The following is a 23,417-nucleotide window of genomic DNA, read 5'->3' as shown; positions in this document are numbered from 1 at the left end:
AGGGAAAGGAATCCAAACCTGACAGCATGGGTTTAAGTTGAGATGTGAAAGATTTAGAAGGGACCGGAGGGACAGTTTTACATGTAGAGAATGCTGCATGTATGGAGGAGGTGGTACAATCCCAGCTCTTAAACAGCATCAGGATTGGCAAATGAATAGGAAGGGGACAGAGGGATACGGGCCCAATGGTGGGAAATGGGACTAAAATAATTTAGGATATCTGGTTCAAATAGACAAGTTGCGGCATTCAGTCTGTTTCCATCCTTTATATCTCTGCAGCTCTTGGATGTTAATTTGCAATTCTAAATTAGCAGATTGTAATTGGAATGTTTAGAGTCGAAGCCAAACCATTTGTGACTTACTCAATGTACTGAACTTAATATCCACCATCACGCTGTTCATTTCCATGAAGGGAGGGGAGTGATGTTCCGGATGTTGGAGTGGTTTGGGGACCAGAGTTCATATGTTGCTGGTCAGATGGATTAGTCTAAGAAATTCTGTTTATAATTGTGACCCAGTACTTCCTGACAGGGATATAAGTTGATCAGAACTGGAATTTGTTTCAAGTATTTGCTTTGATTCGATTTGGGAAGAGGCAGGCATTTATTGCTTTGCAAACAGTTCAGTTTGTTTAGTGCACAGAATAGAACAGCACAAAATCAGACCCTTTTAGCAACTGCAGGCACATTGACACTGCAGGCAGTTACACATTCCAAAGAAACAGATGGGGTGGGATGGGTTTGGAGGGAGGGGGTGGTGAATCGTCTTTTTTGTACTGAAGAGTCATATTTATTGAGGGAAGTAGACCCACCATGTTCAGCGAGTGGTTCCTGCCAGCCATGCACTGCCTGAGAAGGCACTGGAAATAGAATCATTCGTGGCCCTCAGGAGAGATTTGCATGATGAGAGATTTACAGGGCAGAAGGAAGAGCACAGCGGGTGGGATTGGTGAAGATGCTCGTATGGACAGCTGATGCAGACAATGACGGGCAGCTGACCTGCGACAATGGCTGTGGCGAGGGCTCGTGTCCCGGGTCAGGGGGTCCGGAACACTGTGAGTTTCTGTGGAGAAAGTGGATGAAGGTGCACCTGTGGACCGGACCTTCTTTGTGAAGACGGTCCTGTTGGACTGTTGTGGGTTTTCTGCCACGGACATTTACTGAGTGCAGGATATCCCCGGGGGAGAATTCTTTGATGTAACATTCAGGAGTGCTAAGCTTTGCGAGCGCTTCCTGCAGGTTTTCAAGGAGAAAAGTGGTGAGGGCCCCCTCTCTGTACTGACAGCCGTCCCGCTGTTCGTGATGCCAGTGCAGAGGAGCCGTATGGTGACTGCACACATGGACAACCCGCATGTGCCAGCAGTTGATGTTCTGACATTCCTTGGAAGGTATGTGAAGGTGGAAGGGGACCTAACCAACATAACGGACCCTTCCAGATCTGGACCAGAAAAGACAGGTCAGGGTGACGCTGAGGACGGACGCGGATGGGAACATCATACACCCACCCTCCAGATTCACAATCAGCGGGAGCAGGGGCTACTTGACCTACGCAGGGCAACCAAAAGTCTGCCATGCCTGTGGTAGGTCAGGTCACGTGGCGGTCGACTGCAAAGCCACCATCTGCAGGAACTGCAGGGAGGAGGGACACCTCGCAAAGGATTGCCCAAAAGAAAAAAAGCTGCAACATTTGTCGGGCATGCCCGTGCCGGGGGACCACCTACGCCCAGGTCGCCGGCAGGGGCAATGCGGGCCAGCCCCCTGGAGGAGAGGAAGGCACCAGGCCCCTGCAAGGACCCCCTAGTGTGCAGGAGGGCCAGGTCGTGCAGGAGGGACAAGCCCCGCAGGATGGACCTGAGGCCAGCAAAGCGCCCCTGCAGGCTCTGCACTCCCCCGCCAACAACCCGGAGTCGATGGAGGAGGCGACAGGTGACCCATGGGAGTGGACGACAGTCTGGAAGGCAAGGAGGAAGGCGGGCCCCAGCACCGCAACCATCAGGCGGGAAGAGGCAGCTACGGGGGTGCTATAAGAGCTCCTCTGACGAGGGGGATTCAGAGGAGGTCCGCCCAAAGCAGAAGGTGAAGATTTCCAGCGAGAAGGAAAGCAGCACCCGGCTTCCAGGGGATGGGAGACATCCTGAGGCTCCCTCCGACACCCAGCCACGCGCCACTGGGTCCCTGGAGGGCCCTCTGGAACCATCAGAAGGGAAGCAGGGAACAGTGTGTCCCCAGTCTGACCCATAGCCGGACCCTCCTGCCTCCGTACCCCCGATGGTGGGACACGACCCGGAAGGCAGCACGGATGGTTTCCTGAGCCCAGAGAGCATCCAGCAGTTCGCCTGGGCAATGGGCATGAAAGGACAGAAGGAGGGACTGGACCTTGGACTCGGGGAGGGTACTGTGGTCCTTGCCCACAATGGGGGTATGAGTTGCGAGTGTTAATGTGCACAGGGTCAAGTCCACAGCAAGATGTGCGTCCACGTTGGCCTACCTAACCACCGTCAAGACAGACCTCCTGTTTCTGCAGGAGTGCGGGATACCGCACCTCAGCAGGTATGGGAAACGGTCGGGAGCCTGGGCCTGTGGGCCTTCGATCTGGTTGTGGGGTAACGACTGTCGCTCCTCGGGCCTGGCTATTCTGCTGCGGGGGCACAACTTCACCATCTCTCAAGTTCAGGGAGGTGGTGGGGGGCGCCTCCTAGTGGCTGATGTCACCTACAGGAACGATTCCCTGAGGCTGATCAACATGTATGCCCCAGCGGTACGGAGTGAGCAGTTGGCCGTCCTGCAGTGCCTTCCACCTCTGCTGGCGACGTCCACACCGGTCATCCTATGTGGAGACTTCAACTGCATCATTGATGCAGATGGAAGATCCGGCGTGGGGACAGCAGGTGGGGGGAGTCAGCTGGGAGTCACGTCCAGATTCTCGATCGTCACAGTGAAGGACGCCATGTTGCTCGACGTCTTCTGCATCCCTGCAGATGGAGTGAATTGGAGACACACCTGGTCACGGCCAGACGGGTCTGTCAGCTCAAGGATAGACTTCCTGTTTGTGTCGCAGGTGTTCTCAGTCAGGTCCACCAGCGTCGAGCCAGTATTCTTCTCTGACCACTGCCTCCTGCTGGCCAACTGTCACTTACAGGACGACCAGCAGGCCAGCAAGGTGACGTGGAAGCTCAACACAACTCTGTTGACCACAGAGAACATCGAGGAGCTCAAGAGGGAGTATGCTGGCTGGAGAACCGTGAAACGCCTCTTTGAGTCTCTGGGCGACTATTGGGAGATGGTGAAGGAGAACATCAAGGGGTTTTTTGTCTTCAAGGGTGTTCGGAAGGCGAGAGAGAGGCAGGGAAAGCTATCGCTACTCCAGAAAAGGATGCAGAACCTGCCCCTTCTGCAGTCGATGGGGTCGATGTCACGGAGGACCTCCATGAGGTGAGTGGCCAGCAAGTCTCCCTCTTCGTCGTGGAGGCCTCCAGGATAATCTTCTGGTCCAGGGTCCACTCTGTGGAGCACGACAAGACACGCTCGCGTTTCTTCTTTCAGAAGGTGCGCAAAGAGAGGTCTGTGCTTAGCTGGCTGAAGGAGGACGACGGCTCGGTGACGTCGTCTCGGCCTGACATTTTGAGGATCGGCAGATCCTTCTATGCCAGACTGTACACCGCGAAACCCACGGACAGCACGGCCTCCGAGTAATTCCTGTCATCTATCACGGAGGTCTTAGACGACGGCACAAGGGAGTGGCTGGATCGGCTGATATCCCTGGACGAGCTGACCAGAGCCCTCAAGTCCTTTGAGAGGAATAACAATCCTGGGAGCGACGGGATAAGACTGGTTGAGCTGTATTCCGCTCTGTGGGACCTGGTCAGCCAGGGCCTGCTGGAGGTGTGCGATCGTGCACTTCGGGCAGGGGAAATGTGCAAGTCCATGAGGAAGGGCATCATCACCCTCATTTACAAGAAGAAGGGGGAGAGGGAAGAAGTTAAGAATTGGCGTCCCATTTCACTATTGTACGTGGGCTACAAAATCCTGGCCAAGGTCATAGTCAACCGGGTCAGGTCTGTCCTGGAGTCGGTGATTCACCCTGACCAAACTTGTGCTGTGCCGGGCAGGAAGATAGCTGAGAGCCTCGCGCTCATCAGGGATACGATCGCCTACGTGCAGGACAGGCGGGTGGGCACCAGCCTCGTTAGCCTGGACCAGGAGAAGGCCCTCGACACGGTCTCCCATGCTTACATGAGGGACATCCTTTCCAAATTGGGGTTTGGAAAGGGCATCCGCAATTGGATCCGACTGCTCTACACCAACATCATTAGCGCAGTCTCGATCAACGGGTGGGAATCGGACAGTCTTCCCATCAGATCTGGAGTCAGGCAGGGCTGCCCGCTCTCTCCTGCGAGTTCGTGTGCAGTATGGAGCCCTTCACTGCATCCATCAGGAAGGACATGAGCCTGAAGGGCGTGATTATCCCAGGCAGCGGAGGCCTTCAGGTCAAGACCTCCTTGTACGTGGACGATGTTGCCACCTTCTGCACTGATCGTCGGTCGGCGAGACGGCTGTTGGGCATCTGCAGCCAGTTTGAACTGGCCTCGGGTGCCAAAGTCAATAGGGGTAAGAGCGAGGCCATGTTCTTTGGGAACTAGGGCGACATCTCCTTCATCCCCTTCACCGTCAGGACAGACTACCTGAAGGTGCTGGGTGTTTGGTTCAGTGGAGCTGGGGTGTGCACTAAGACTTGGGAGAAGCGTATCTCCAAACTGAGGCAGAAGCTAGGCAGGTGCGCATTCCGGTCCCTCTCGATCGCAGGTAAAAACCTGGTTGTCAGGTGCGAGGGGCTTTCGGTACTGTTGTATGTGGCCCAGGCCTGGCCTATTCCCTAGACCTGCGCCGCTGCGGTCACCCAGGTCATTTTCCACTTCACGTGGGGGTCAAGGATGGACCAGGTCCGCAGGAACACCATGTGCAAAGACCTTGAAAATAGGGGAAAGGATGTACCGAACGCCAGCCTCGCCCTGATGGCTACCTTTGTGTGCGGCTGCATCAAGCTGTGCGTAGATCCTCAGCACGCAAACACCAAGTGTCCCGATTTACCGAGGTTCTACCTGTCCCCGGTATTGCGAAGGATAGGCCTGGCGTCATTGCTGCGGAACGCTCCGAGTAGTTGGACTGTCCCGTACCACCTGTCCTTCGTGGAGAAATTTTTGAAAGGAAACACCTTTGACCACAAGGCCGTCAGGCAGTGGTCAGCACGTAGTTTCCTCGAGACCCTTCAAGAAAAGGAGAGGGTGGATCCCGTCATGTGGCTCCCCCCCGCAGACTGCCACAGTCGTTTGGCAGAATGCCTCATCGCCAGAACTTTCAAACAAGCACAAGGACATTACTTGGCTGGTGGTGAGAGGGGCTCTGCCAGTGAGATCCTTTATGCATTACCGGAATCTCTGCGCCACCGCACGCTGTCCGAGGCAGCTGCAGCGTTGTGGGTGGGGGGGGTAACGAGACTGTCGATCACCTCCTTCTGGTGTGTGCCTATGCGCAGGAGGTCTGGAGGGGGACGCAGTGGTATTTGTCGAGGTTTGTCCCGAGCAGATCAGTGATATGGGACTCCGTGCTCTACGGGCTGTTTCCCGGGACGCACACCGAGCCCAACATCAACTGCCAATGCGGTGAAAGACGCTTTTTGGTCTGCCCACAACTTGCTGGTCTGCCAGCTGAAAGAACTGACCCCGACCGCGTTTCGCAGACTGACGCACTCCCAGGCTCAGGACTACGTGCTGAGGGACACACGAAAGCTTGGGAAAGCTACCGCCAAGGTGCGGTGGGGAAAGACCGCCGTATGAAACCCCTCGTCCAGAATAGAAACAAGGGCCCTATCTGGTAACTGGGCCCAGCTGGCGCCTTCCCCAGCTCGTCAGGGGGCCAACGGGAACTGTGCGGGGAAGACGACTGCCAGGGTATTTTTTCTTTTGTTTTGCTTTTGCTTTGTTTTGTTTTTTTCCCTTTATTTGGTGTACGTAGCCCCTTGGGTAACCAGGAGCAGCTTGCATGACTGGGTAGGTGTATAAACATGTTTTATTTTTTGTACATCTTGTGAATGAAGTATATTTTTTCAAATAAAGAAAAATCTGTTCTTATCAGCTTTAATATGTGGACATGTCCTTTACTTAAGGACCCTATGTTAAACTGATTTTTGGAGCAGGAATTGGAACAGGGTCTTGCTCCATCCTCTCCACGCATCATCCTGGTATTGCAGTGTTTCCAGGACTGGTGCAGTCTCATTAAACCAAGTTTAAAAAACAGCCTGATCAAAACTTCAGGAAGGGTGTCTCGGCCTGAGACATCAGACTTCCTGTTCCTTCAGTCCTAGTTGGCCTGTTATCTCAGATTCTCCACCATCTGCTCAACACTCCGGAACCATAACAGCCCTTCAACCCAACAAGTCCACACCAAACCTCAGAGCATCCCAGCCCGATCTATAACCCACCTGAACTACCTCTCTCTAAACACTACAGGCAATGTAACATGGCTAATCCACCTAACCTGTGCATCTTTGGACTGTGGGAGCACTCTGAGGAAACCCACAGACACAGGGAGAATGTGCAAACTCCACACAGGCAGTCAGTCACCCACGGCTGGAATCAAACACATGTCCTGGTGCTGCCACCAAAGTGCTTTCTCTCAGTACTCTCACCCAACCTTCTCCAACTATGCTTGTTCCAAGGTACCTGTTAATCTCTCCTTTTCTGCATGTTCAGCACTTGCTCTGAATGTTAGTGCATCATCCCTGGTACCTGCTGCATCTTCCCACCAACACTATCCCTGAAAATCCACGCAATGCATCAGAAGTAAAAGAAAATAGCCTGCCACCACTACCTCATTACAAATAGCATTTCAGAAGAAAAAAAAGATGAAGCTATCGAAATATTCACTCGTTTTGACTTTGATGATGACGAATTGGGATGTATTGAACTAGAGATTTTGGAAACACTGAGCCACAAAAGGATATGGTGTATACAAACGCACGTTTTTCAGTTGAGTGCAAGAGCAACCAAACAAGTGTGCATGTGACTGTTTTATTTTTCTCAAGTCAAGGCCTTTGAGTTTAATCAGATTACCACTACTCACATTAGCCAGACAAAGAGATATTTGCAGATTTAGCGAAATGAGCCAGAAGTTAAATAAAAATGCTACATCAAGATGCAGAATTGCCTGTGCACAAAGTGCATTCTTGCTGTCAGAACTCTACAAACTTTTCAGCACCTGAGACATGTTCTGCCACAATATCTCTGCCTTTCCCTGGCATTTTTGCACTTTGACGTCTCAACTAGAACCTAATGTCTCACAGTGCTCCTGTCTTGCCTGGTGCTTATCACAGGCATAAGCCAGGCAGCTTAGCATTGTTATTACCAACAGTCAGTCAAGGGCTGGTCAGCAGCTGTGTCAACAAACATATGTTTCGACCAAACGGTCACGTCGCAAAGTCTCAGAGAAACAGTTCTCGGTCAGGGCAAGGGAGACAGGATTCAGTCAGGAGATCCTGACACAGCATGTCCAAGGAATCATTCAATATCAGCCATTTGGGACAAGCAGGATCAGGGGATCTGTATCACTACAGTGCAGAGAGGTGGCCACACTCACCACTAATTACATCCTCAAAATGCTCCAGTAGATTTGTTGAGCCTGAATTATGATCTTCAACCCAAGCTGACCCAGTCCATTCCTGCCATTGGGGGCAAGTTTGATGAAATTCTCAAGGTGTTCATGAGTTTGGGACGTTCAAGTCCATAGCTCCCTGAAATAGCGACACAAGTGGATAAGACGGTGAAGAATTTCAATTCCATGGTACACAGCATCAGGATCTGGTCAACTTTGATTTCTGGCTCATAAGTGAGATGAGGTTTTTTTTTCAAACACGTAGGAACAATGCATGCTTTGATGAGAACAACTGTGGTTCCAATCATTGCATTTTTTTTTGTTTCAACCATGAAATGGCCACAACTTTATCAAAAGTGAAAGTGACCACCAACCAGTTTGAACTGTCGGTTGTCAAATAAATTAAGACAGATAAGTGTATTTGCAGGAGATTTTTTTAAAAATTAATTTTTAAAAATTCATTCATGGGATCTTGATATCCCTGGCTAAGAATGGCAGTTTCCTTCCCTAAAAGACATAGGTTTTTCCAACAATGAAAACAGATTTACAGTCATCATTAGATTCTTATTTCAGAATTTTTTGTTTAAACTCAAATTCTACCATGTGGAATGGTGGGTTTCAAACCTCGGTGCCCAGACCATTATCTCAGTCTCTGTGGAGTAATAGACAGAAGAATAAATAGAAAATATACACTAGATATCACACAATGTCTTGGTTTATGTATTCATCATGAGATCCATCACTGCTATGGACAACAGGTAAGGATCTGAGGAGACTGCATTTCCCCCAGACAGAGTCACAATGGTCACCAGGTTTCATAGCCGATTGCATTTTCCCAATCAGGGATTATAGTACAGGACTCATCCCAATCTTTTATTTCGATTTAAAACTTTCATTTTGTGGATAAAAATCAAAAGGAAAGATTGCATTGTTTCCAATAAACAAATATCTATTAAAAATTGAAACATGTCCGTGGAGATCAATAGAATCTGTAATTGTAAAGGTGTGCAGACATAATGACCAGGCATAACCAACAAATAAAGGGCCATCGAGATCATCACAGAATTCCTACAGTGTGGAAGACGGCCATTCGTCCATCGAGTCCACACGAACCCTCCAAAGAGCATCCCACCCAGCCTCACACCCTACTCTGTCCTTGCATTTTGCACACGTGACACTATGGGAAATTTAGCATCATCAATCTACCCAATTTGCATATTTTCTGGACTGTGGGAGGAAACTGGAGCACCTGGAGGAAACCCACGCAGGCAGGGTCTGGGTCGGACACGCTTCATAAGTTCAGTGCGCACTTGATGGGCTAAATGGTCTGCTTCCACACCGGAGGGATCCTATGGACTCCAGAAACAAGCCCAAAAAACATGGTTTGTACATAGCTAAAAGGAGAATCAAAAACCAACTTCACAGTTATTCAGAAATTTGCTGCTAGTTAACCAGTCCTGATGAACCAGGAAATCCCTTTTCACATACCGTGCGGGTGGATAGTCTTTCGTCAGTGTGAATGTATCGATGTGTCATGACAACATGACTATTTCCAAGCTCTACCTGACAGATACACAACTGATATTAACATTTTATCCACAATACCAGTACCTTTAATTGAGCAGGGATCAGTAACATCAGTACAAACAGCCCAAAACCATAGTTCATTTGATATTGAGTGTGACAGCAAAACCCTTCAACTGTGCTTCTTTGTGAACTCACTGGGGTGTTAACAGTTTGGGTGACTGAGTGAATGCTTTCCCACATTTAGAGAAGGTGAATGGTCTCTCCCCAGTGTCACTGAGCTGGTGTAAGGACATTTCAGATGAATCCTCACAGACCATATGCATTTCTCCCCACTGCGAGTGCTGCTTTTTCCTTCAGTGTTCAAAATCCTGAGGTAATTGAGTTGTGATAAACAAAGTGACTGTCAGATCTGGATGTGTTCCTGTTTGAATTCTCCAACTGTAGACTAAGCTTTCAGACAGAAAACAAGTGCAGTGAGTGAGAAACCAGAAGAACACACGCAGATTGTGAAACAGAAATCCTCTGGACATTTGTGGAGCGATACTTGGGGAATATGATGGATTATCATTAGAACAAATTCATAAATAAATATCCTCCAGGTAAGGGATCCAGTCAGTGTTTGCACAAAACTGAAAGAAGGTGGGAGATCCAGGGAGGATGGACAGGCAGTGTATAGATCTGTAACTCAGTCTTTCAGAGGGATCGAAAGACTAAGAACAGTGCAGAAGTAAAATTGCGGAAATCTGAAATGAAAACAAAAATGCTTAGTCGGAGTTGTACACCACGAAACAATCCCTTTGGTCCCAGTTGTCCATGCTGACCAGATATCCCAAATTAATCTAATCCCATTTGCAAGCATTTGACCTATATTGCTCTAAACCCTTCCTATTCACATGCCCATCCAGATGTCTCTCAAATGTCATAATTGTCCCAGCTTCCACCAGTTCCTCTAGCAGGTCATTCCACACAGGCACCACCCACTTTCCCTTTTTAAAAAAAAACTTTCCCTCTCAGCTTAAACTGGCTACTCACCCTATGCCCACCATAATTTTATTAACTTCTATAAGGTCACCTCTCAGCCTTCAATGCTCCAGGGAAAACAGCCCCAGCATATTCAGCCTCTCCCTACAGCTCAAAATTTCCAACTCTTCCAACATCCTTGTAAATCTTTTCTGCACCCTGCCAAGTTTAACAGCATCATTCCTACAGCAGGGAGACCAGAACTGAACAGTATTCCAAACGCAGCATAATCAATGTCTTGTTCAGCCTATAACATGACCTCCCAACTCCTACACTCAATGCACTGACCAATAAATGCAAGCATAGCAAATATCATCGTCACTACCTTCTATACCTGCAATCCAGCTTCAAGGAACTGTGCACCTGCACCCCAAGGAGTCTCTGTTGTGTAACAGTCCCCAGGGCCTCATCATTATCTGTTTAAGCCCTGCCCTGATTTTCATTACCATCATGCGATCGCTCGCATTTTTCCAAACTAAAATGATTTCTGGCACTCCTCGGCCCATCGACCCATCTGATTAAGTTCCCATTGTACTTGGAGGCAAACTTCTTTGCTGTCTACAACAATTTGTGTCATCTGCACACTTACTAACCATTCCTCCAATATGCATTCCACATGATTTATATCAATGACAAAAAGCAGTGGACCCAGCACCGATCCTTGCAGCACACTGCTGTTCATAGTCCTCTAGACTGAAAAAATAGACACCCCCAACCATGATCTTGTCTCCTACTTTCATGCCAATTTTGTTTCAAATAGCTAACTCTGCCTGGATTCCATTTGATCTAATCTTGCGAACCAGTCTGTCATGTGGAGCTTTGGTGAATGCCTTGCTAAAGTCCAGATAGACAATGTCCACTGCTTTGCCTTCATCACTTCTTCAAAAAACTCAGTCAAGTTAGTGAGACAAGATTCCCCACTCACAAAGCCATGTTGACTATCCCTAATCAGTCTTTGCTTCTCTAAACACATGCAAATCCAGTCCCTCAGAATCCCCTCCAGCAATTTACCCAACACTGACATCAGGCTCAACGGTCGATGGTCCTCCGGCTTTTCCTTAAAGAATGGCACCACATTAGCCACTCTGGCACTTCAGCAGTGTCTATCAGTGATGCAAATATCTCAGCAAATGACCCAGCCGTAGTCCATGTTCCAGGACATCAAAAGGGAAAAGCCTTGAAGCCTGACCACCCCCTCTATTTGTGGGTAGTTTGTGGGTAACACCTGATCGGGTGCCAGGGACCTATCCACCTTTATGCAGTTTAAGATGTACAGCAGGTAGACCCCTGTAATATGGACACTTTTCACGACTCATTATTTATGTCTCCAAGCTCTCTAGCTTCCATATCCTTCTCTGCAGTAAATACTCGTGTGAAATACTTATTTACTATCTCAGCGTCATATCTTTTTTAAAATATGTCTTTCTCCTCTCATCTTACACGTGTCCCCTTGTCTTGAAATTGCCCAATCCTAGGGAAAAAAAGCCCTTAATAGTCATCTAATCTGTGCCCTCATGATTTTAAGCACCTCTGCAAGGTCATCCCTTAACCTACTATGCTCCAGTGAGGAAAGTCCTAGCTTTGGCAGTCTATTTTAATAATCAAGCCCGCCATTCCTGGCAACATCCCAGCATATCTTTACTGACCTGTCTCCAGTTTAATAATAACATCCTTCCTGTAACAGGGTGACCAGAACTGCACACAATACCTCACATGAAGCTTCACCATGTACTGTACAATCTCAACATTACATCCCAACTCCGAGACTCCAAAGATTGAGCAATGACGGCAAGTGTGCGAAACAACTTGTTAACCAGCCTGTCTACCTGTCTCCATAAACTTCAAAGTAGCATGTACCTGAATCTCATCATTTCTCTGTTCCACAACACTACCCTGGGTGCAACCATCAATTGTGTAAGTCCTACACTAGTTCATTTTCCCAAATTACAATGTCTCACATTTATTCAAATTGAACTTCATCCTCCACTCCTCAACCCATTGAGCCAATTGATCAAGATCTCGTTGTCATCTTAGATAACCTTCACTAACTACTATAAACACCATTTCTAGTATCACCTGCAAACTTATTAATTTTGTCCCTTAAATTCTCTTCCAAATCATTTATATTAACGAGAAACAAAGAAGTTGACCCTGTACCGATTGCTGTGGAACACAGCTGGTTACAGAACTCCACTCTGCAAAATATCCTCCAGCACCACATTCTCTCCTACAAATGAGCCAATTTTGCTCCCAATTTGCAAGCTCTTCCTGAATCACATGTGATCTAACTTTACTCATCAGTCTACCATGTGGAACCCTGTCAAAGGCTTCACTCTCATTCTAGAGGTGCTGCAAATCCGACCCAATTCCCCTGCCATTTGTCCAACGCCCTCTTGATCATGCCTTAAAAGTTAATCCCAACTCTCTCTTGATCATAACTGCTAAATCTGCATCCAGCTCCCATTCAGTCTGTTCCAGGTCCTGGGAACTTGCTGAGTCAAGTAACCTTCACATTTTCACCCTGCATTATTTGCCAATTATCTGAGTGTTGTATTCTGCAGTTACCAACGTTGACACAATGTTAATATTTTTTCTCTCTCTGCAAACTAACATCCTGGAAACAAATCTACTACTCGACAAAATCATTGCTAATCAGACCCAAGGAGAATTCTCTCAGCTTCTTCTAGCTCTCTCCAACCAGAAACCCATAATTTTAATTTACTTATGGGATGTGGCCTTTGCTGCCCAGAGTAATATTGATTGCCCATTTTTATTTGATTTGGAGAAGGTGGTGGTGAACCACTTTCTGTAACTGCTGCTCTCCACGTGCTGTTTAAGACGATAACCTGCCCTGAAGCCTCACCACCCTCTCTATCGCAGGAATCATATCTCAAACATCACCACCCTCCCTATCATGAGAATGACCCTCAAGCCTCACTACTTGCACTATTGCAGCCATCACCTCGAGCCTCACCACCCTCCACATTCCTGAAATCCCTTTCCAGCCTCACGACCTGCCTGTCGTTGGAATCCCTCTCTAGCCTCTGAATTCTCACTATCTCTGTAGATTCCTCCAGTCTCACAAACCTCACCTCTAATCTCTTCCAGATTTCAAGGTGAGGGGGGAAAGTTTAAGGGGGATATGTGTGGTAAATTCTTTACACAGCAGGTGGAGTGTGCCTGGAATGCATTGCCAGCGGAGTTGGTAGAGGTGGGCACGATCGCGTCATTTAAGATGTATCTAGACAGATACATGAATGGGCAGGGAGCAGAGGAATACAGATCATTGGAAAATAGGTGACAGGTTTGGATAGAGGATCTGGATTGGCACAGGCTTACAGGGCTGAAAGGCCTGTTCCTGTGCTGTAATTTTCTTCGTTCTTTGTTCAACGCCCTCCTGTCTCTAAATTCATCCAATACATATAAACTTCTTCAGCGCTGTAATTGTCTTTACCCTCACAAACCTCACTTTGTTTGACATCTAATCCAGCCTCTCAATCCTCACCATTTCTGTAACCTCCTCCAACCTCACTTTTCCCGACTTTTGAAATCTTCTCCACTCTCAGAACCCTTCCTGTCTCTAATATTCTCCAGCCTCACAAATCTCAATATGTCCCTTCCTCTAATACAGTCCTAATGATGATGCCCCATTTTTATTCCTCCACTTGATGGTGGCACTTGCAGTTTCCTGGGATTCAAGCTCCAGAACTTCCTGGTAAACCACTTCATCTCTATACCTCACTTTTCTCCCGAAAACACTGAGCAATCATGAGTTATTCATTCTAATACCTCATTTTCTGAAATGGCTTGAAATATTGCTGGGCATCTTCCTACGTGAAGAGTCTCGGAGGTCTACAGTCCAGAAAAAGGCTTTGTGGCCCATCCAGCCTGGGCTGGTTAAAAACCACAACCTAACTATTCTAATCTAATTTTCCAGCAGTTGGCCCATAGACCTGTCTGTGTTGGCATCACAAGTGGGCATCTAAATATGCCTTAAACGCTATGAGGATCTCTGTGCCCACCACCCTCACAGTGAGGTTCAGTGCCATTGTCACAGAATGATGACATCACAGACAGGAGCAGAGACGAGCTGAGTCTGTGCAAACCAAAGATCCCACACACACTGTGAAGGACGGGAGGGACCCTGATAGGGGACAGAGGAGATTTTACAGAATGGTTTGTAGGAAGAGGGTTTTTAGTTGCATGGTTAGGGCTGTTTTTTTTAAACATTATTCTTTCATGTGACTTGGGCGTTGCTGGTACATATTGAGAATATCCATCTACAATAGATGGACTCTCCTTCTCAACCTCTCCCCTCGCCTGGGGTGTGGTAATCTTCAGGTTAAGCCAGCCCTATGGTCAGGTAGGACTACAGTGACTTTACCTTTGGCACAGTGATGCCACTTTGCCTCGGTGGTGTAGAGGGGAATGCTGAATGTTGAATGTGGTGGATGGGACACCACTCTGACAGTGCTTCATCTGGAGGATGTTCACTTTCTTTCATATTGTCAGGGCTGCACTGATGCAGGGAAGTGGAAAATGTTTCAACACAAGCCGGATGAGTGCCTTATCGACAGCAGTCAGTCATTGGGGAATCAGGTGTTTGGGGAAACTGAGATTATTCTCCTTGTAACAAAGGGTTTTGAGGGGACCTTTGACAGAGATGTTTACAAAAGATATACATTACGATGATAAAACGTACACCCACTCATCAACTGACCAGGCAAATGATTACACGACGTATGTTGAAAGTTTAAGGGACGATCTATTGAGAGAATGGGGTGATTTAAAAGAAAAATTTTACGTGGCAAATGGGAAATGAGCAGGAACACAATACTCACATAATGTGAATATCCAGGTCCTGATGAATCGAGTAATTCTGTCAGAGTTTGGTGCTACAACTATTGAGACTCCCACCTGAAAGTCCACTTGTAATATCCTGTAACACAAATTCATAAAATGCAGTCAGTCCGGTTCGAATTTCACACCAGCCCCTCCTCCTGGCCGAGGATAACCGTGCATTGTCCCTGCTACACATTATCCTTTGTGGGGGTCAGCAGTTGATTCAGGGGGAAATGTATTGGGGTTTCTAGGAATTTCCACCTTGGGGCTTCATGTCACTAAACAGATCAGCAGGTTTTTGACACATGGCAAAGAATGCCTGAGAGTTAGTGAGATGCAGGCAGCAGGATTCGCTTCCTTTTCTTTCCTTCTGTGCTGCTGCACTGCCACAATGAGATTTTGGGCCGGAAAAGCTGATGCAACTTGATGGACAAGTTGTCTCGATTCTGAGCAATGGACAGTAAGCCTCTGGTCATTCGAAAGAATGTCCCTTAAAAAGATAGCAATTACATATGCGCCATGTTGCCCAGTGCTCCCAACAAAAAGAACGAGGGAGGATCACATAAAAAAAGGGGATAACAGTCAAGTTCCACGAGGGTTACAGTTTATGGAGAGACATTGATAAATGGGCGACAAGTTGGCAAATGGAGTACAACTGTGGGAAAATGTGAAGTTGTTCATTTGAGGAGACAACCAAAGAATACAGTGTTATTTAAAAAGGTAAAATCTGTGGAAAACTGTAACACAACGGGACTCAGGAATAATTGTGCAGGAAACACAAAGCGAGCACACAGTTGCAACGGGTAATCCGTGAGGGTAATGGGATGTTATCCCTTATGTCAAGGTGTTTGTAGTATGAGAGTTTGGAATACAAGTCTAAGGACAAATGTACAAATTGCTGGCAAGACAACATCTGGAGGAATGCGAGCAGCTTTTTTGGTCCACTTATTTGAGCAAGTATATCACTTCACTGGAGGCATTTCAGAGAAGATGGACTAGCATGATCACTGGTTTGGAGGGACTATCATTTAAGCCAAGACTAAACAGGCCTGGAATCTACTATTTAGATTATTGAAGATGGAGAGACGAGCTAATTAAAAATATAGGATTCTTAAGTGGGTTTCCAGGATAAATGCTGAAGGGATATTTCCCATCGTGGGAGCAGATTCCTCATCAGGCAGACAATAGAGGGTTCTCTTTTGGAATCGTCAAGTTTAAGGCAACACAGACATGGGTAAGGGGTTTCGGTCACAAATGAGCTGGAGTGAGGTGGAGAGGAGGAGCATTTTAGAGATTGAAATTTTTGACATGTGATTGAGAAGATGTATGTTAGGAAGTTCATCGTGAGGCCAGATGTGAGAACATTATTGAGAAGACTGCAGTTCAACCTCAGACAGTTCCCAGCGAGAGGGATGGATTCAGTACAGTAGTAAAGAAAAGTAATTTGTAATAATAACTGCAGGAACGTGTTTAACTATCACAAAGTGTTATTGGAGGAAATTTCAGCTAATCAAGTAGTGGAAGTATGATAAGCAGTTTTATAATTGAGTAACAGTGGAGCAAAGGAGAGTGATGACGGGGGAGTTAGATCTGTACATTGTAGAATACATGCAAAACCTGACAGTGCTTGTGGAAGACCTCACCTCCTGGCAGTATGTCGGTGAGAAACAGGATGGACCAAGGATAGACCCTTGAGGGACAACGACGACATTGATTTCAGGCAGGAGTGGAGATGGAGTGGGATTTTCCAATGACGGTGAGGTCAAACATTCGTTTTAAACAGAATGGGTGAGAAGGACATAACCAGAAAAGAGAAGCATACAGAACAAGTAACAATATCTGCGAATTGGCATGCGTGGGGGAAAGAGCGAGAGAGCGAATATTTGGAGTTTAAGAGAATAGGAAAAAGGGCTAGGATAAGTTCTGATAAGGCTTGACATGAGACTGGACAAAGATGCAAGTTTAAGCCTAAAACGAGGAGCAACGCGTCAGGCAATTTGGTTTGGTGGGCTCGTGGAAGAGAGGGAAGCAGCAGAGGCAGTTGATTGGATTGTCTCAATCTTAGTGACATAGAAACTCCATGTGTCTCCCTCACTTGCTGTTGCAGGGGAGGATGGAGGAGATAGGATGATGGACAGCGTTTTGCAAAGAAACAAAGCCTGCATTGGTGATATTAACTTTTATCTACGATATTAAAATGTACAACAGAAGTCTGGGTCGAATCCCATCGCAGCAAATGGTGGAATTTGAATTCAATTTAAAAAAAGACTGGAATTTAGTATCAGCTGGTTGCCATGGAACCACTGCTAATGGCAGAAAACAAAAACAAAAAAATCTAATGTCCTTCAGGGTAAGAAATTTGCCAACCAAGCCACTCAGTTGCAAAATATCAACAAAGGTATGAAGCTGGGTGGCCCACTTGGCATCTACCAAAGCACGAGGAAAGACACCTGCAGAATTAGTCCTATTGACCCCACAAACTCCTCTTTACTCATATCTGGGGGCTAGCAGCAAAACTTGGAGAGGTGACTCAAAGTCTAGACAAGAAACAGCGTCAGACTCATGGAAACTAACCTTACAGACAACAACACATCACCACTGTCCTCAGTGACGGCCTGTCCCACGAGGAGGACAGACCCAGCAGACGTGGCAACACAGTGCTATTCTGACCGGATTATTTGTCCTGAGAGAACTCGACATCGACGCCTGGAAGTCTCATGACTCCTGCTCGTTACCACGTATCATCCTTCCTCGGTTGATAAATTGGCAGCAGTATTAGTGCTAGATTATTAATCCAGAGACCCAGATAGCATTCTGCGGACCTGGGTTCAAATCCTGCCATGGCAAATGGCGAAACTTGAATTAAGTAATTATCTGGAATTACGAGTCTAATGATGACCATGAAACCATTGCTGATTTTCAGGGAAGACTCATCTGGTTCATTTGCATCCTTTTGGGAAGGAAATCTGCCATCCTTACCTGGTCTGCAATACATGTGACTCCAAACCCACAGCAATGCGGTTGACTATTAACTGCCTTCCTGGCAATAAACACTGGTCCAGCTAGTGATTTCCATATCCCAAGAGTGAATTTTAATTGAAAAAAAAAACTCCATGTTGAACAGCACTTGGAGGAAGCACAGAGTGTGAACGGCACTGCTTGTACTCAATGCCCACCATCAGGAGTAGTTAGCAGCAGGATTACCAATCAAGCTGGTTGGATCCTCAAGGACAAAGCTGCCTGGCTGGGACTGCAGCAGCTGGTGCCACAACCAACAGAAGGGAAAAACATAGCTGGTCTCATTGTCACAAATTTCCCAGCTGCAGATGCATCTGTCCATGACAGGATTGATAACAGCAACCAGCGCATAGTCCTGTGGAGACAAAGCCTCATCTTAAACTTGAGAATACCCCCATTGCATGCTAACAAAATGTGAGGCTCGATGAACACAGCAGGGCCAGCAGCATCTCAGGAGCACAAAAGCTGACTTTTCGGGCCTAGACCCTTCATCAGAGGAGATGCTGCTGGCCCTGCTGTGTTCATCCAGCCTCACATTTTATTATCTTGGATTCTCCAGCATCTGCAGTTCCCATTATCACTGATACAATACCCACCATTGCGTTGGGTGGCACAAACTTCGGTTGAAAGAGACAGACTTGGAACAGACACAGGAACTCAAAACCAGATATCTATGAGGCTTTGTGGGACATCAACAGCAGCAGAACTTAATCCAGCACAGTCTGTAACCTCGTGGCTCGGCATATCCTACAGTCAACCATTAGCATTGATCCCAGGGATCAACACTGGTTGAATGGATAGTATCGGAGGGCATGCCAAGAGCAGCACCAGGCTTACCTAAAAATAAAGGTGCCAACCTCAAAACTACCAAACAGGACTATCTGCATGCCAAATAGCATAAGCAGCAAGCGTTAGAGCTGAGCCACCCCTAACCAATAGATCAGATGTGAGCTCTGCAGTTCTGCCACACCCAGTCGAGAATGGTGATGGACAATTAAGCAACTCACTCGAGGAAGCATGCCAAAAATCCCCATCTTTACTGACAGAGGAGCCCAACCTATCCACACAAAAGATAAGACTGCAGCAAATTTCAGCCAAAAATGCCAATTGGATGATCCATCTCACCTTCTCCAGAGGTCCCCGACATCAGATGTGAGTTTTCATCCAATTTGATTCATTTCAAATAATATTAATAAATGACTGAAAGGTTACACACCCTGGCAACACTTTGGCAATAGTACAGATGACTAGTGCTCTAGAGGTGGCCAGCGCCAAGCCAAACTGTTTCAGTCCTGCTACAGCGCTGGCATCTATTGACAATTTGGAAAACTGCCCAGGTCTGTTCAGCACAAAAACACAGCAAATCGAACCCCACCAATTTCCCCTCAAGCAGTCTATTCTCTATCATCAGTAAAGTGATGGAAGGTGTTGTCAACAGCACTATTAAGCAGCACTTACTCAGCAGTAACCTGCTCAGTGATACGCAGTTTGGGCCACGGCGGGCACTCGGTTCCTGATCTTATTACAGACTTGATCCACATATTCACAAACAGCTGAATCCTGAGGTGAGGTGAGGGTAACTGCAGAGTCCTGCACAAAAACCACTTACTTCCACTTCAGTGGAAATGACCCGACAGTGACACCTTAGTTTCAGCTCATCTGCTGAACCTCTCATCTATTCCTGTGTTACCTCTAGACTTAACTGTCCAAACTCACCGCCAGTCGGCCTCCCACATTCAACATCCCTGTAACCTCAAGAATACCTAAAATTCTGCTGCACACAAGTTCATTTGTACCAAGACCTGTTCACCATCACTGCTGTGCTCCCTGACCCACAAAGGCTCCTATTTATAAGCAACAATTTAAAATTCTCATCCTTGATTTCATTCCTGGCTGTGATGAGCCCTATCTCCCTGCACCACACAACCTTCAAGACTTCGATAACTCATTTAGTTCCAGACTCCAACAATGCGTTTAATCATCCCTTCACTATTGGAGGCTGTTTCTACAGTTGCCAGGCAACATGGTCTGGAATTCCCATGATAAACCTCTTAGGTTTGCTTTCCTTCTTTAAGATAGTCATGAAAACCTGCAAATTCAGTTACTTTTTGGTCACCTGACCTAATATGGCCTTACGATAAAAGTTTCTTGATAATATTTTTGTGAAATTATAACACATGATAATCAAATACAAATTGTTTGTTGATTTGGACATACACCGTTAGCTCTTCAGTATTGCTAGATGAATGATCTGTAACTTCTCAAATGACCGTATTGTGGGAGCACCTTCATCATACAAACTGCAGCAGGACACGAAGGTTAAACTTCTCAACAGGCAACAGGGCTTCGGCAACGATCGCTGGTATCTGTGGAAGGAGAAACAGTAAATGTTGCAGAAGTGCAAAATGAATGAAACAGAATAAAAATGCTGCCGAATTTGGTGGTCTGAAATGGAAGAAAAATGCACTCTCTTTCTGGGAATACATTGCCTGACAGTGAAAGATACCATTCAAAAATTAATCTGGTAAGACAGCAGCACGTGGTCAGGGGGTGGGCAGCAGTGGAAAATTTATTTACAAAAAAGGTATAAGGAAGTAACAGTAATACACTACAGAGATCAAATGTATCCATCATTAGAGACTGAAGAGATTAAACACCGACAAAGGTGATCAGGGAGCACAGAAGTGACTAAGAGCAGTGCGAGCTGCTATTATCCCACACTCTGAGAAAGAAATCCAGAAGAAACAAACATTTCTCTTGGATAAGAGATAATAGGAACTGCAGATGCTGGAGAATCCAAGATAACAAGTTGTGGAACTGGATGAACACAGCAGGCCAAGGAGCAGGAAAGCTGACGTTTCGGGCCTAGACCCTTCATCAGAAATGGGGGAGGGGAAAGAGGTTTCTGAACTAAATAGGGAGACAGGGGGAGACAGATCAAAGATGGAGAGAAAAGATATGTGGAGAGGAGACAGACAAGTCAAAGAGGCCAGCATGGAGCAGGTAAAGGTGAGTATCGGTGGGAAGTTGGGAGGTGATAGGTCAGTCCAGGGAGGTGGGATGAGGTTAGTAGGCAGGAAATGGGAGTGCCGCTTGAGGTGGGAGGGGGGAATAGGAGAGAGGAAGAACAGGCTAGGGAAGCAGAGGCAACCTGGGCTAGTTTTGAGATGCAGTTGGGGGAGGGGAGATTTTGAAGCTTGTGAAATCCACATTGACACCATTGCGCTGCAGGGTTCCCAGGCAGAATACGAGTTCCTGTTCCTGCAACCCTTGGGTGGCATCGTTGTGGCACTGCAGGTGGCCCAGGATAGGCATTTCGTCTGAGGAAACGGATGGGGAGTTGAAATGGTTCACGACTGGGAGGTGCAGTTGTTTATTGTGAACCGAGTGTAGGTGTTCTGCAAAGTGGTCCCCAAGCCTCCACTGGGTTTCCCCAATGTAGAGGAGGCCACAACGGGTACAGGGGATGCAGTATACCACTAAGCAGATGTGCAGGTGAACATCTGCTTGATGTAGAAAGTCTTCTTGGGGCCTGGGATGGGGGTGAGGGAGGTGGTGTGGGGGCTAGTGTAGCACTTCCTGCATTTGCAGGGAAGAGTGCCAGGTGTGGTGGGGCTGGAGGGGAGTGTGGAGTGGACAAGGGATTTATGGAGAGTGTGGTCCCTCCGAAAAACAGGCAAGGGTGGGGAGGGAAAGTGTCTTTGGTGTTGGGGTCGTATTGCTGATGGCGGAAATGTCAGACGATGATGCGGTGGATCCAGTACGTGAGGATGAGGGAGATTCTTTTTCGGTTGTTATTGCAGGGACGGTGTGCGAGTTAGGAGTTGTGGAAAAATGCAGGAGACATGGTCAAGGGCATTCTCGATCACTGCGGGTGAAAAGAGGTGGGGGGTGGGGTTGCGGTCCTTGAAAAGAAACAACATCAGACGTACGGGAGTGGAATCCTGGGAGCAGATGCGGCGGAGGTGAAGGAATTGGGAATAGGAGATGGCATTTTTTGGAGGGCAGTGGGTTGGCGGAGGTGTATTCTAGGTAGCTGAGAGAGTTGGTGGGCTTGAAATGGATATTGGTCTCTAGACGGTTGCCTAAGATGGAAACAGAGGTCCAGAAGGTGAGAGAGGTGTTAAGAGATGGCTCAGGTGAACTTAAGCTTGGGGTGGTAGGTGTCGGTGAAGTGGACAAACTGTTCGAGCTCCTCGTGGGAGCACGAGGCAGTGCCGATACAGTAATCCATGCCCCGGACGAAGAGGTGGGGTTCAGAGCCAGTGTGTGTACGGAAGAGGGATTGTTCTGACAAAGAGGCAGGCATAGCTTGGGCCCATGTGGGTACCCATGGCCATCCCCTTTGTCTGTAGGAGGTGGGAGGAGTTGATAGAGAAGTTGTTGACGATGAGAACAAGTTCACCTAAGCGCATAAGGGGGTCAGTAGAGGGGACCTGGTCAGACCTGCAGGACAGGAAATAACAGATGGCTGAAAAGCTCTACGCATGGGGAAATGCAGGTGCTAATGTGGTATACTGCATCCGCTGTACCCGTTGTGGCCTCGTCTACATCAGGGAAACCAAGCAGAGGCTTGGGGACCACTTTACAGAACACCTACACTCAGTTCGCAATAAACAACTCCTCATCCCCACCTCCCTAACCTGTTCTTCCTCTCATCTATCCCCTCCTCCATTCACCTTTACCTGCTCCATCCCCACCTCTTTAACTTGTCTGTCTCCTCTCCATCTGTCTCCCCCTCTCTCCCTGTTTATTTCAGTATCCCCTTCCCCTTCCCCATTTCTGAAGGGTGTAGGCCCGAAAATGCCAGTTTTCCTGCCCCTCTGATGCTGCCTGTCCTGTTGTGTTCCTCCAGATCCACACCTTGTTCTCTCACGTTCAGCTGGAGGCGGCTGCGCATGCGCCCAGCTTCACCCCGGCTCTTTCAAAGTTAAAGCTGTCGCGCATGCGCCCCGCGGATCATTGCCCCCAATAAAGATGGTGACGGTCACAGGGGCCTATCGTCATCTGAGGCATTGATTTGTTTTCTGCAAACGTGAGTCTGGGAGTTTCAAATGTGTGTTTTCCGACGTGCACTAACTGTTTGTAAAACTTCGAAACCCATACGAATATCACTTCCCTCCAGCTTTCTGCCGTTTTGCTTTCTTTACCGCGGCCTGCTCTTACCTCAGTTGCACAAATCTTGGTCTCAACGAAAGATCCAAGCCCGAAACGTTAGCTTTCCTGCTCCTCTGGTACAGCTTGACCTGCTGTGTTCATCCAGCTGCACACCGTGTTATCTCGAATTCTCCGGCCTCAGCAGTTCCGGTTATCTCAGCGACTCTGGACCGCTGTCGTGGATGATCACGTGGTTTTCACTGATCC

At 47.4% G+C, this 23,417-nt stretch overlaps 1 long non-coding RNA gene and 1 pseudogene across 1 annotated transcript; one reads left to right on the top strand and one right to left on the bottom strand.

Annotated features, from left to right (window-relative positions):
- Positions 1-6,031: 6,031 nt before the first annotated feature.
- Positions 6,032-23,415, bottom strand: LOC132208750 (uncharacterized). Its single transcript, XR_009444882.1, has 4 exons — positions 23,220-23,415; positions 20,271-20,419; positions 15,035-15,132; positions 6,032-9,916 (listed from the first exon to the last, which is right to left on the bottom strand). It is a non-coding gene; the product is annotated as an uncharacterized LOC132208750 (long non-coding RNA).
- LOC132208773 (U2 spliceosomal RNA) lies at positions 6,095-6,271 on the top strand (annotated as a pseudogene).
- Positions 23,416-23,417: the final 2 nt, after the last annotated feature.

Source organism: Stegostoma tigrinum, unplaced genomic scaffold (assembly GCF_030684315.1).
Source record: "Stegostoma tigrinum isolate sSteTig4 unplaced genomic scaffold, sSteTig4.hap1 scaffold_53, whole genome shotgun sequence".
NCBI classification, from domain to species: Eukaryota; Metazoa; Chordata; class Chondrichthyes; order Orectolobiformes; family Stegostomatidae; genus Stegostoma; species Stegostoma tigrinum.
Note: the sequence above shows the minus strand (reverse complement) of the source record. Positions and strands in the feature narration are given on the sequence as shown.